This window comes from Xyrauchen texanus, chromosome 8 (genome assembly GCF_025860055.1).
Source record: "Xyrauchen texanus isolate HMW12.3.18 chromosome 8, RBS_HiC_50CHRs, whole genome shotgun sequence".
NCBI classification, from domain to species: Eukaryota; Metazoa; Chordata; class Actinopteri; order Cypriniformes; family Catostomidae; genus Xyrauchen; species Xyrauchen texanus.
In genome coordinates, this window is record NC_068283.1 from 27281421 (window position 1) to 27292555 (window position 11135).

Sequence of the window (11135 nt, forward strand, 5' to 3'; positions counted from 1 at the left end):
TAATCAATTTTAGAATGCTTTTCTAATGTTTTGAGCCGCAGCTCAGACATTATTAAAAAAAGAACTCCCTTTGTCTCGTTGAAATCCAAATAAAAATTAAATGACTGGATTTCCAGTTCCATTTTTTTTAAATGTTACCATGAAATCCTGCAAAATTACTTCAATATGGCATCAGAGTGACATTTAAAATATGGAGCAAGGGTGACATTTTGGAGGTGCAGACAAAAAGTCACTACGGTATAATGACGTATCCTTTTGAGAGTGTGTTGTTTATGCACACAAATTAGCACAACTTACACATTGTATATTTAGAAACTGAATGCATTGTTAACTATTTACAGCCCTTATATTTTTTATTTACAATTCCTGTTGTTTTGGTTTAACAAAGCAATATTGAAATCTTTCAGAGCACCCCCGGAATTGTGTTGAAATACTCCCTTTGATATGTAAACTCCTGGTTGGAAAGGACTCCAGTAGAGAACACTGGAATAAAACCCAGGGCTGTAGCTAATGGGGTAAAAAGGTGGTGACAATCCTAGGGGCCCAAAGGTCCCACAATCAATTTTAAACTATTTTTTTTTTCATATGAAAAGGGTCCCATAATTCCTTGCTACAGTCCTGGTCTTGCCAAAATAACTGCATGATAGCAAGAGTTAACAGGTACTAAAAATCTGAAGATCTAATGCATCAGTGTAGTGGATTATCACAGAGCAAAAACACAACCCACGAGCACACTCCAGCATTGTGCTGTACCACACTGTGGTTTAGGAGTATTTGACTCAGCAGGTGAGGACACAGCAAAGAACATTTATTTCAAAGCATAGCATGACATACAGCGTGTTCGCCAAAGCTAGTAAAGCATTGCAGCACTCAAATGGCCTTTGACTGTCCCACAGCTCCTCGTGAAGGGCGGTAATCACACACAGGGCCTAGTGTTCAGAGTGCAAGAGCAGTGCACTCGCTCAATCTTCATCGTGTAAACTGCATTAATCCTCTAGCCGGCCTGCATCACTGTTCATTTAATGGCCTGTGGTGTCCACATAATCAGTCACATCTCAGCTGCCCCACTGGAGAGAGAGAGAGAGAGAGTCCACACACAGTCCACATTGTTACACACGCACACACTGTGTAACATAGATGACTACCATTCCAGATAAGTGGGGGGAGCTCTGGGCTAGAGAAAGGTTTTGCTTTAATTGGGGTGAAAGCGGAAGAGATGAGGCAATTGTAAATGAGGAGGGGGACAGCTTGGAGTTTTAATCAATGAGATTGAGGGCTTTGAGTGAGAGCAGTCAACAGGGAGACAGAGAGAGATCCAGGAAGATTTCAACATAGGTTGGATATCAGTGGAAAAGGGGAGGAGATTGGCGAGAGAGAGAGAGAGAGAGAGGGAGGGAGGGATATCCACTGCACTGTTGTGTGACTGGAAATTTAATAGAGAGAGGGAGGGAAAGGAAGAAGGAGGGGAGTGAAGCTGGATGAGAGACAGAGAGAAGGAACCCATGGGTGTAGAATTCCAGTGGTGAGCTGTGGGCTGTGAACAATGCTTCCTCTGCTACTGCATTGAGCACAGGAGGGGGCAAAAGACAGGAAAGGAAGGGGTGTGGGGTATTGTGAGCGAGAGACCTAATGGCAGGGGCGGGTTTACAATTTCTGAGGCCCCAAGCAACCAACCAACCCGGCGCCCCATTCTGAAAGATTTTGCTAAAAATATGATAATTTGTTTTAAATTATAATATTAAATTCTTCCTATCAGCTATTGCCAAGTAGCCTATATTCAAAATGATTAATGGAAAAAAAAATCTAGTTTAAGATAATCAATGCATGTTTTTCCACAATACAGTGATTAAAAAAAGCAATATTAATCTACATATATTTTACACAACACTTTGTGTGTGTGTGTGTGTGTGTGTGTGTGTGTGTGTGTGTGTGTGTGCGTGCGTGCATACGTGTGCGCAATACAATAATGTACTGGTTCCCAGCCAATCACAAGTATGTAAGCTGTTGCTTTATAAGTCTGCTCACAATCTATCACATTGCTGTTTCAGTGTGCTAACATGGCAACCCCCACCACCACCAGTTGAGTCCCATACTGCACGGGGTAGGCTCCTCGCCCCTGCCTTCTATCTCCGGCAGGATATGACGGTTCTGAGTACAACTTCTTTGCACTGCCAAACGGGGCCTACGCCAAAAAGAGACTTTTTTTTTAAACTTTTCTGTTTTATATTCATCAAATAAATGTGATCTTAAATTTCACTGAAGTCTGCAAGTCTTCCTGATCGAAACTTTTTGAAATTCAGTTGTTACAGTATATATTAATATTATATCCCAACAATTATGTATTCTCGTCCAGATTGTCATTATAATATGATACAGAGCTATTATTATTATTAATTTGAGGATTTGTTGTATACAATAGTAATATAGTTTTGTCTTATTTACTTTAACCTGGAGCTTATATTCTAATGCTGCAGTGTATTGTTCATCATGTTGCATGTAGGCAACATACCTTACAGTATTGTAACAGTAAACATACAAGCCACATCACACAAGAGAACAAGAAAAAACAACATCATTGCCATTTATCAAACGCTGAAACTTTGCTTGGTGCAGAATTATCTGGAATAATGTTACAAATTGCAACATATACAAATATTTGTGACACCTGCGCTAAAAACAGTCTAGACGCAGCGCAACGACTGAAACGCCATGAGTTTATGAAATCTTAAGTTATTTTTAACTTGACACAGTGTCCTACATGAGACACTGAAGAAACATCAAGACGCGATACAGCAAGGACGTTCGTAAAGCGCGTTTACATAGAAACACAAAGGAAACAGTATAAAAGAACGCAAAAAGGCGTTCAGTGTGAACGGTCCCTCATCCTTGTGCGCGTATCTGTGTGAGTGAGCGCGCGTGGGCGGAAAGAGTTCGGAAGGCCTGACCTACTGACCCGAACCCGGCGGCTTCGTGAAACGCTCTGAGACCGCAGACAACAGCGTAATCGCGTGTGTGCCCAGAACAACATATCACCACTCAAACAGTTTTTGCAGAGCTTTCCTACTCGGGCGTGGTCCCAACTGCATGGTTTGCGTGGAGGTTAAAACCGCTACTGCCTAATGGTAAGATGTGATCTCAATGCTCTACACAATCGAGGTGAAGGGAGTTTGTTCAGGGGCATGTTGATTTGAAGGGTGCTCGGATTGGCCATTGGACCATACAGTAGTAGTAGTCCTTTATTGTCACATAGTAAACCAGTGAAATTGGCCATCGACCTGTCCATACAAACATACATATGACAAGGGGATGGACAGGACAGGAAGACAGGGAATTAGAAGAAATACAGCATGACATGAGGAGAGGAGAGGAGAAAAAAAAGGCAGCCCCAGACTATGCTCCTTAAGAAGTACAGTGTGGGAACAGGGAAAAAACACCTCAGCAACATTAGCACATAATCAGTACACTCTACAACATGAACAAGACTTGCAACAGGGGAGGGATTGGGGGTAGAGGTGGCCCAGCACAGGCAAGCAGCCATCCGGACCTGCAGCCATGTTCGGCGCTGGTCACAGACCCGCCTGTCAGACTGGGGGTACAAAGCGCTAAGGCGAGGGATAGGGTATCGGGCGGATGATTGCATATCTGTATATATGTGTAAGAGTTCATGTGTGTGTAGGCCTGGAGAGTCGCTATGCCAGCATCTAATCTAGGTGCCTCAGTCCGCAGGGTTGTCATAGCGATACACAGCAAGTTGCCATGGAGACAACCTTGATCAGGTCCCAGACATAGTCAACAATCACCAGGTGTCTGGGGAGTCGGGGAAGGAACGCGAGTGGCTCACTGCAGTGCTCTTCCGGGGAGTTGTTGTTCCAACAGCGGCCTTGGCCAAGGCCAGTGCTGGTTGAGGGTGGCGAAACAGATAAGATTGGGATTGTTTGGTCTTAAGGAGAGTAGCCGCATTCTAATTTACACGGCTATTCTCCTGGTCCATTTTGGTCTCTGAAGCGATCCATTTGCCTTTGCAAAGCTGTGAGCTTCTCCATGATGTTATCCGTATTTTGGTTCATAGACCCAGTCTGAGTGCAGACAGCTCTGCCCACTGTTTCAATCATGACGGGCAGCCTTGTGAGGCTTTGGACAGCTGTCACCGTCTTCTTAACTCCTCGATAAACCAGGGCAATGCCTAATCCAATCAGCAGAAGACCTGTTATCATGGTACCGAATAGGTAGATATCTTCAACGTCCTCCACGGAAAGAGCCGCCAGACACACGACCCGCCACCTCTCCCACGCGTCCATCGTGTAGCCAGCTGCGAACGTTCCGTCAGGGCAGACAGGTTCCCCCGAACCCAAGCTTCTCGTCGAGAAGATGGTGTCAATTGCGTTGAGAGACCAGTTGATCAAATCCATGATGACTTAGTTTGAAGAGCAGTGCTGAGAGAGTCTCTCAAGTACAAGACAGTAGACTAGATATGACGAGAGGAGCAAAGCAGGGAAGATAAGGGTAGGGAGAGGGTGAGAAAATGCGACTGCCTTCGTTGAGAGCCAAGAGAGAAGAGATACAGGAACCTGGGAGGAAGCAGCAGTCGAACTTGAATAACATTCAGCAGGGGTTCAATCTTCAGCTGGCTGGCAGGAGCCGCCACTGGCAGGTCACGTGACCTGCCAGTGGCGGCTCCTGCCAGCCAGCTGAAGATTGAACCCCCACTCATAACATTTCAGTCTGAGAGACCGAGCAGAAATAAAAACTAATACGATTATTTATAAGAAATAAGGACAAAAAAAGAGAGGTAAAATCTGTCTGGAAATTGCTCAAGCTGTCATCCCATCTCGATCAAACCTGGTTTGTCTGTGCATGCTGTGAGCAAAGTGACAAAAAAGTAAGCGAGAGTTGAAAGCGTAGAGGACAGCATATGGGCGAGTGAGTGATTCTTTGTGCCTGAATTTAGAATGTTATAAATTGAGTACTAATCTCTCTCTCTCTCTCTCTCTCTCTCTCTGTCTCTCAATTCAATTTCAAATTTGCTTTATTAGCATGACTGTGTAACACAATGTTGCCAAAGCATCAACATATTATATATAACTAATAAAACAAACAAACAAACAAAACATATATGTATAAATCATGTCACATGTAGCATTGTAAATAGATGGATAAATAAATATACACACACTGCATAAATAAATACATTGGGTCACTCTAGAGAATTAGCTGTCTCTGGCGTTGTGAATAGCTAGCACATATTTAGCCGCTAGTGCAGCTGTATTATCATCTTCTCCGAGTAAGAAGGACATTTTTTCAGTGTCACTCAGTTCATAGAATGATGGGATTAAGGCTTCAAATTTGGGCAGAAACGTTTCTCTTATATTGTTATATTTAGAGCAAAAGAGCAGAAAGTGTTCCTCATCCTCTATGTGCTGTAGATCAGTGGTTCTCAACCGGTAGGGCGCGCCCCCGGACACTCTCCCGGGGGCGAGTAGGCTACTATGGAAGGGAAAAAAAACTGGAAAAAAAAATTTTTTGGGCACATTTTTTTTATCACTAAACTACTGTCATAAAAAGTTATAGTTTTGTATATACATAACTCCTGAATAAAAATTAAAATGTGTTTGGACTGATTTAAAAAAAAAAGTTTTGAACAAATTTGATTGGTTTGTCAATAGTGAGCGCAAATGCAGGTGATAAGCGGTTTCATTAAGCGAGTCATTGAGTCGTTCATTCAAACGATTCGTTCAAACGGCCGATCCATCAAGAATGAGACAGATGTTTGTGAATGGGTCATTGAATCTTTGACTCAACCGATTCGTTCACAACACTGAATCATTCAAAACACGATTGAGTATTGCTGTGAGATGCGCTATGGCTATGCTGTGATCTTTGTTTGGATTCATCGGATCTATTTTCGCTGCTAAAATAGACCAAAACAGTCATTATTTCGTCTAAAATTAAGTGACTTAATATTATTAACTTGTTTGTTGAACTGTCACATGAAATCAGTGTCACATTTTCAATCGTGAGGTGATGGTAAATTAAGTGATGGTCAGTTGTCAGCTCTCTTGGTCGTCAGGTCGTGTGATGTACGTTGCTGAACTGTATTCAAATGTTATAAATATAAAAACACCACATTTTGAAATTTAACTGCAGTATGTCAATTTAGTTTATTTGTGTGTGCTGCGCTCATAGACTTTAGAAAACGGCGCTCATTTGTTTGATTTCAACCTGTCTTTGCAAGGCCGCGAAACTCGCAGACAAAGTGCACGCCTTTACACAAAAACTAGACCTCTGGCATGGCCGCATCAGTCAAGGGAACTGCGACATGTTCCCCAGCCTTGCAGACTTTATCACTGATGCAGGCACGTCACACGATTTCTCCTCCCTATTTCAATCAGCGTCTGAGCACCTGTCAGCAATGAGAAAACAATTTGCGACGTACTTTAAAGAGGATTATCGCTCTTTTGCGTGGGTTCGAGATCCGTTTGTGTGCACAGCAAACGAGCTATCAATTGATATGCAGGAACAGCTTATTGAGCTGAAGAGTGACAGTAGACTGAAGGAACTCTTTAGCTCCTGCCCTCTTTCGTCATTCTGGGCAGCATTGATGCAGGAATACCCTGAACTCTGTGACGTCACCTTGAAGATTCTCCTTCCTTTCGCGTCGACATATTTGTGTGAGGCAGGATTCTCAAAAATGACTGCACTCAAAACGAAATACCGCAATCCTGCACAAATCGAGGATGATTTGAGGCTATGTTTATCAAACATTGAGCCAAGAATTGAGGATCTTTGCAAGGCAAAGCAGGCTCAGGTCTCACATTAACATCACCTACCAGCAAGCTTCTGTAAAAAATGCAGATGATGACTACTATTAGGCCTAGTAATAATAAAGCATAAATTAATATCAGAGGTCTGGTGCCAATTCCCAATTATAGCAATAGCCTAGTAATGATAATAGGCCTACTGATGATGATGATGATGATAATAATAATAATAATATCAATAAAGCATGTAACCTCATATAATTATATAGCAATAGCCTAGTAATGATGATAGGCCTACTACTACTCATAATAATACTAATAATGCCTGCAAGCTCACATTAGAAGTCTGGTGCTACTGCCAATTATAATAATAATAATAATAATAACAACAATAAAGCATGGGGCGGGCGGGGCGGGGGGCACTGGGGCCCCAACTGCAATGAACCAGCTTTGGGGGGGCCCAGCTTGCAAAAGGTTGAGAACCCCTGCTGTAGATCACAGTGTCTACAGATCCTCTGCTCTCTCTCTGTCCATGTTTGTCTACGTCTTCCTCTCTCTATCTCTAGGTCATGGTCACTTAATCTGTATTTGGAGAGGATTTGTCTTTCTTTAAAATGTTTAATAAATAGATAACTGGCCAATTTAGTGGTTCTATTGAGGGTCGAGTAACATTGGAGTTTATTCTGGAGGTCAAAATGAGCTTTTAATGATTTATCATGAGTGTCTTTTAGATTTGTGTGGATTTCTTTAATAATAATTTGGGGGCTGTAGCTGTGGTCAATAGGGAGTATAGTCTAATGGACGAGTTGAAGAGCGAGTGTGTTCAGAGGATGAGGTTCTGCTGAGGATTCATTGGCGAGGAGGGCTTTATATTGCACTGACTCTGGATCAGACTGATATAGAATTGCTTAATGATTGAGTTGTATCATTTAATCCATGTTTTAATTGGTAATTTCATATGGCCGAATCGTGATTTAATTGCATAAAATGCCCTCCGAGCCTTTTCACTCCATGCTTTTACAGACAGACCAAAACCCAGATTGATGCACTGATCTCAATGCCCAGATAACTGTAGCTGGTGCAATGCTGTAGGACCTCTACTTTGTAGGTGAACTTTTGTTTTCCTGAGATCTGGCCTTCTTCTGGAATACCATGACTCAGGTTTTGTCCAGGTTGACTGTAAGGGCCCTCTCCTGACAGTACTCCTCCAGCAGGGACAAGCTCTGCTGAAGACCCTCTGTTGTGGGAGACAGCAGGACTAAATCGTCTGCATACAGCAGACATTTGACCTCAGTGTCATTGAATATTGAATATTGGTATTTGACGGATATTGAACTGCTCCAGAGCTGCTGCAAAACCATTTATATAGATGTTAAATAGGGTTGGACTCAGACCGCATCCCTATCTCACTCCACGTCTTCTGGAAGAACACTGTTCTGTGATTTCTCATTTTGATTGCACCAATGCTAATTTGAAGAAGTTTGTAAAATAAACCACCATGCCAAATTTTGACAAATGCTTTTTTAAATCTATAAAACATGCAAATATTTTTCTTTGTTTGTCATTGATGTTTTTGTTACTTAGAGTATGAAGAGAATAAATGTGGTCAGATGTGCACCGTTTTGGCAAAAAGCCAATTTGTGATTTATTTAGGCTGTTGTGTTTTGAAATGAATGTGACTATGCAGCTATTTATTATACTGCAGAATAACTTCCCTAGGGCACTGCCCACGCAAATGACGTGGTAATTATTGGGGTTAAATTTATCTCCTTTTTTAACTATAGGGTTGATCATTCAGACCAGACCTCAGGGAAGATACCAGACCAAAAAAGCAGACTGAATATTTTGACTAAAGCTTTGATTATGTTGGGCATTCCGTTGGTAATGTTGTCTTGTCCACATGCTTTCTTTAATTTAATTGCTCTATTATTTCTGACATTGCTATAAAGGTATAAAGGTAATTGTTTTCTTTCAATCTTCTAGTTTTTGCTGTATTTTTCTTTGAGGCTGGTTGAGGTCTTTTTGTTTTCTATAAAGATTTTAGAAGTAAGATTTACAAATTGAACCACTCTGAAGGGACATTTCTGATTTAGGGGTTTTACATTTCTTACAGTGATTCCAAAAAGTGTTTTGGTCAATTGATTCATTAATTTAATCAGTTTTGGATTTAAAATATGTTTCTGTTTTGTTGCATAGAAGAATCTGTAATTCTTCAGACAGTTTGAGTAAAAGACCATTATTGTTTTATTGCCTGGTTCATTATTTTGTTTTTTCTTAGAAAGCCTTCTTAGTTCTTTTCTGAAACATTTACATTCATTATCAAACCACACGTATTTAAAAGAATTTGTTGATTTGTTTTATATTTGTTTTGTTTGTTAATGTTAGATGAAGAAGCCAATGTTTCAAATATATGATTAGTTTGTTTGTTTGTTTGTTGCTAAATGTATTCCATTAATATCTGGGGTGAAATCAGTGGACATAAAGTCATCCAGCATTTTTAATATAATTGAATTGCTCATGTTTTCTTTGAATTGTTAAAGGTTGGTTGGTGCCATTTGAGTTTGGGTTTCAAAGGAAACAGTTTTTCAGATTCAAGGGGAGGATTGTTGGTCTTTTCACATGGTTGTTTCAAGTAAAGCACTGTTTGACAGTGATCAGAAATGGGGAGTTGATGTCTGACTATTGAATAATCAACCGCTCCTGATCTGGAGCTATATGTGAATCTACCAAGAGTATCTCTCCATATTCTGCCATTAATGATGTACAGCCACAAACCTTTACAGAGCTTCAACATTTGCTTTCCATGTGTTCACTAAACTATCATAACCATTTCTTGGTGTGATAATTGATGGGAATTGAAACATGGTGTCACAGAGTATGTGACCGTTATTGACAATATTTAAATAATTTCCTTCCCGGTCCTTGCATTTAAATCTCCACATATGAGGATGTTTCCTCTGGACTGGAAGTGTAAGTGTATATAAGTCTATAAATTTAGAAAGCAGGTTTTGCCCCAAGTGAAGGAGTTCAAGTACCTCGGGGTCTTGTTCACGAGTGAGGGGACAATGGAGCGGGAGGTTGGCCGGAGAATCGGGGCAGCAGGGGCGGTATTGCACTCGCTCTATCGCACTGTTGTCACGAAAAGAGAGCTGAGCCGAAAGGCAAAGCTCTCGATCTACCGGTCAATTTTTGTTCCTACCCTCACCTATGGTCATGAAGGTTGGGTCATGACCGAAAGAACTAGGTCGCGAGTACAAGCGGCCGAAATGGGCTTCCTCAGAAGGGTGGCGGGCTTCTCCCTTAGAGATAGGGTGAGGAGCTCAGTAATCCGTGAGGAGCTCGGAGTAGAGCCGCTGCTCCTTTGCGTTGAAAGGAGTCAGTTGAGGTGGTTTGGGCATCTGGTAAGGATGCCCCTGGCCGCCTCCCTAGGGAGGTGTTTCAGGCACGTCCAGCTGGGAGGAGGCCTCGGGAAGACCCAGGACTAGGTGGAGAGATTACATCTCCACACTGGCCTGGGAACGCCTCGGGGTCGCCCAGTCAGAGCTGGTTAATGTGGCTCGGGATAGGGAAGTTTGGGGCCCCCTGCTGGAGCAGCTGCCCCCGCGACGCGACTTCGGATAAGCGGTTGAAGATGGATGGATGGATGGATGCTTTAAGTAATAGGGAGAGTCATGAGGTGGAATATAAACAGCACAGAGGTAAAGTTAACTCTGTGGAAGGACTGATTTTATTTCAAGCCAAATAACTAACTAATAACTCAATTTAATTTTTTTTTTTTTTGTGTGTGTGTGTTATTTAGTTTCTCCCCTTTTCTCCTCAATTTGGAATGCCCAATTCCCAATGTACTCTAAAGTCCTCGTGATGGTGTAATGACTCATCTCAATCCGGGTGGCAGAGGACAAATCTCAGTTGCCGCCGCATCTAAGACCATCAATCCTTGCATCTTATCATGTGGCTTGTTGAGCGTGTTACCATGGAGACGTAGCGCATGTGGAGGCCCATGCTACTCTCTGCGGCATCCACGCACAACTCACCATGCCCCCCACTGAGAGTGAGAACCATGAGGAGGTTACCCAGTGTGACTCTACCCTCCCTAACAACTGGGCAAATTTGGTTGCTTAGGAGATCTGGCTGGAGTCACTCAGCACGCTCTGGATTCGAACTCGCGACTCAAGGGGTGGTAGTCAGTGTAAGTACTCACTGAGTTAACCAGGCCCCCATGAATTTTCAGATTTGACTATTTTAATCAAGTGGTTTAGATTGTCTTTATGCCGTATTCCACCTGAATCACGGACACATTTTATTACATTTTTTATTAATGAGGGAACAACAATTTCTCTGTATCCTTTTGGATGATTTAAAGACTTATTAAAGTCT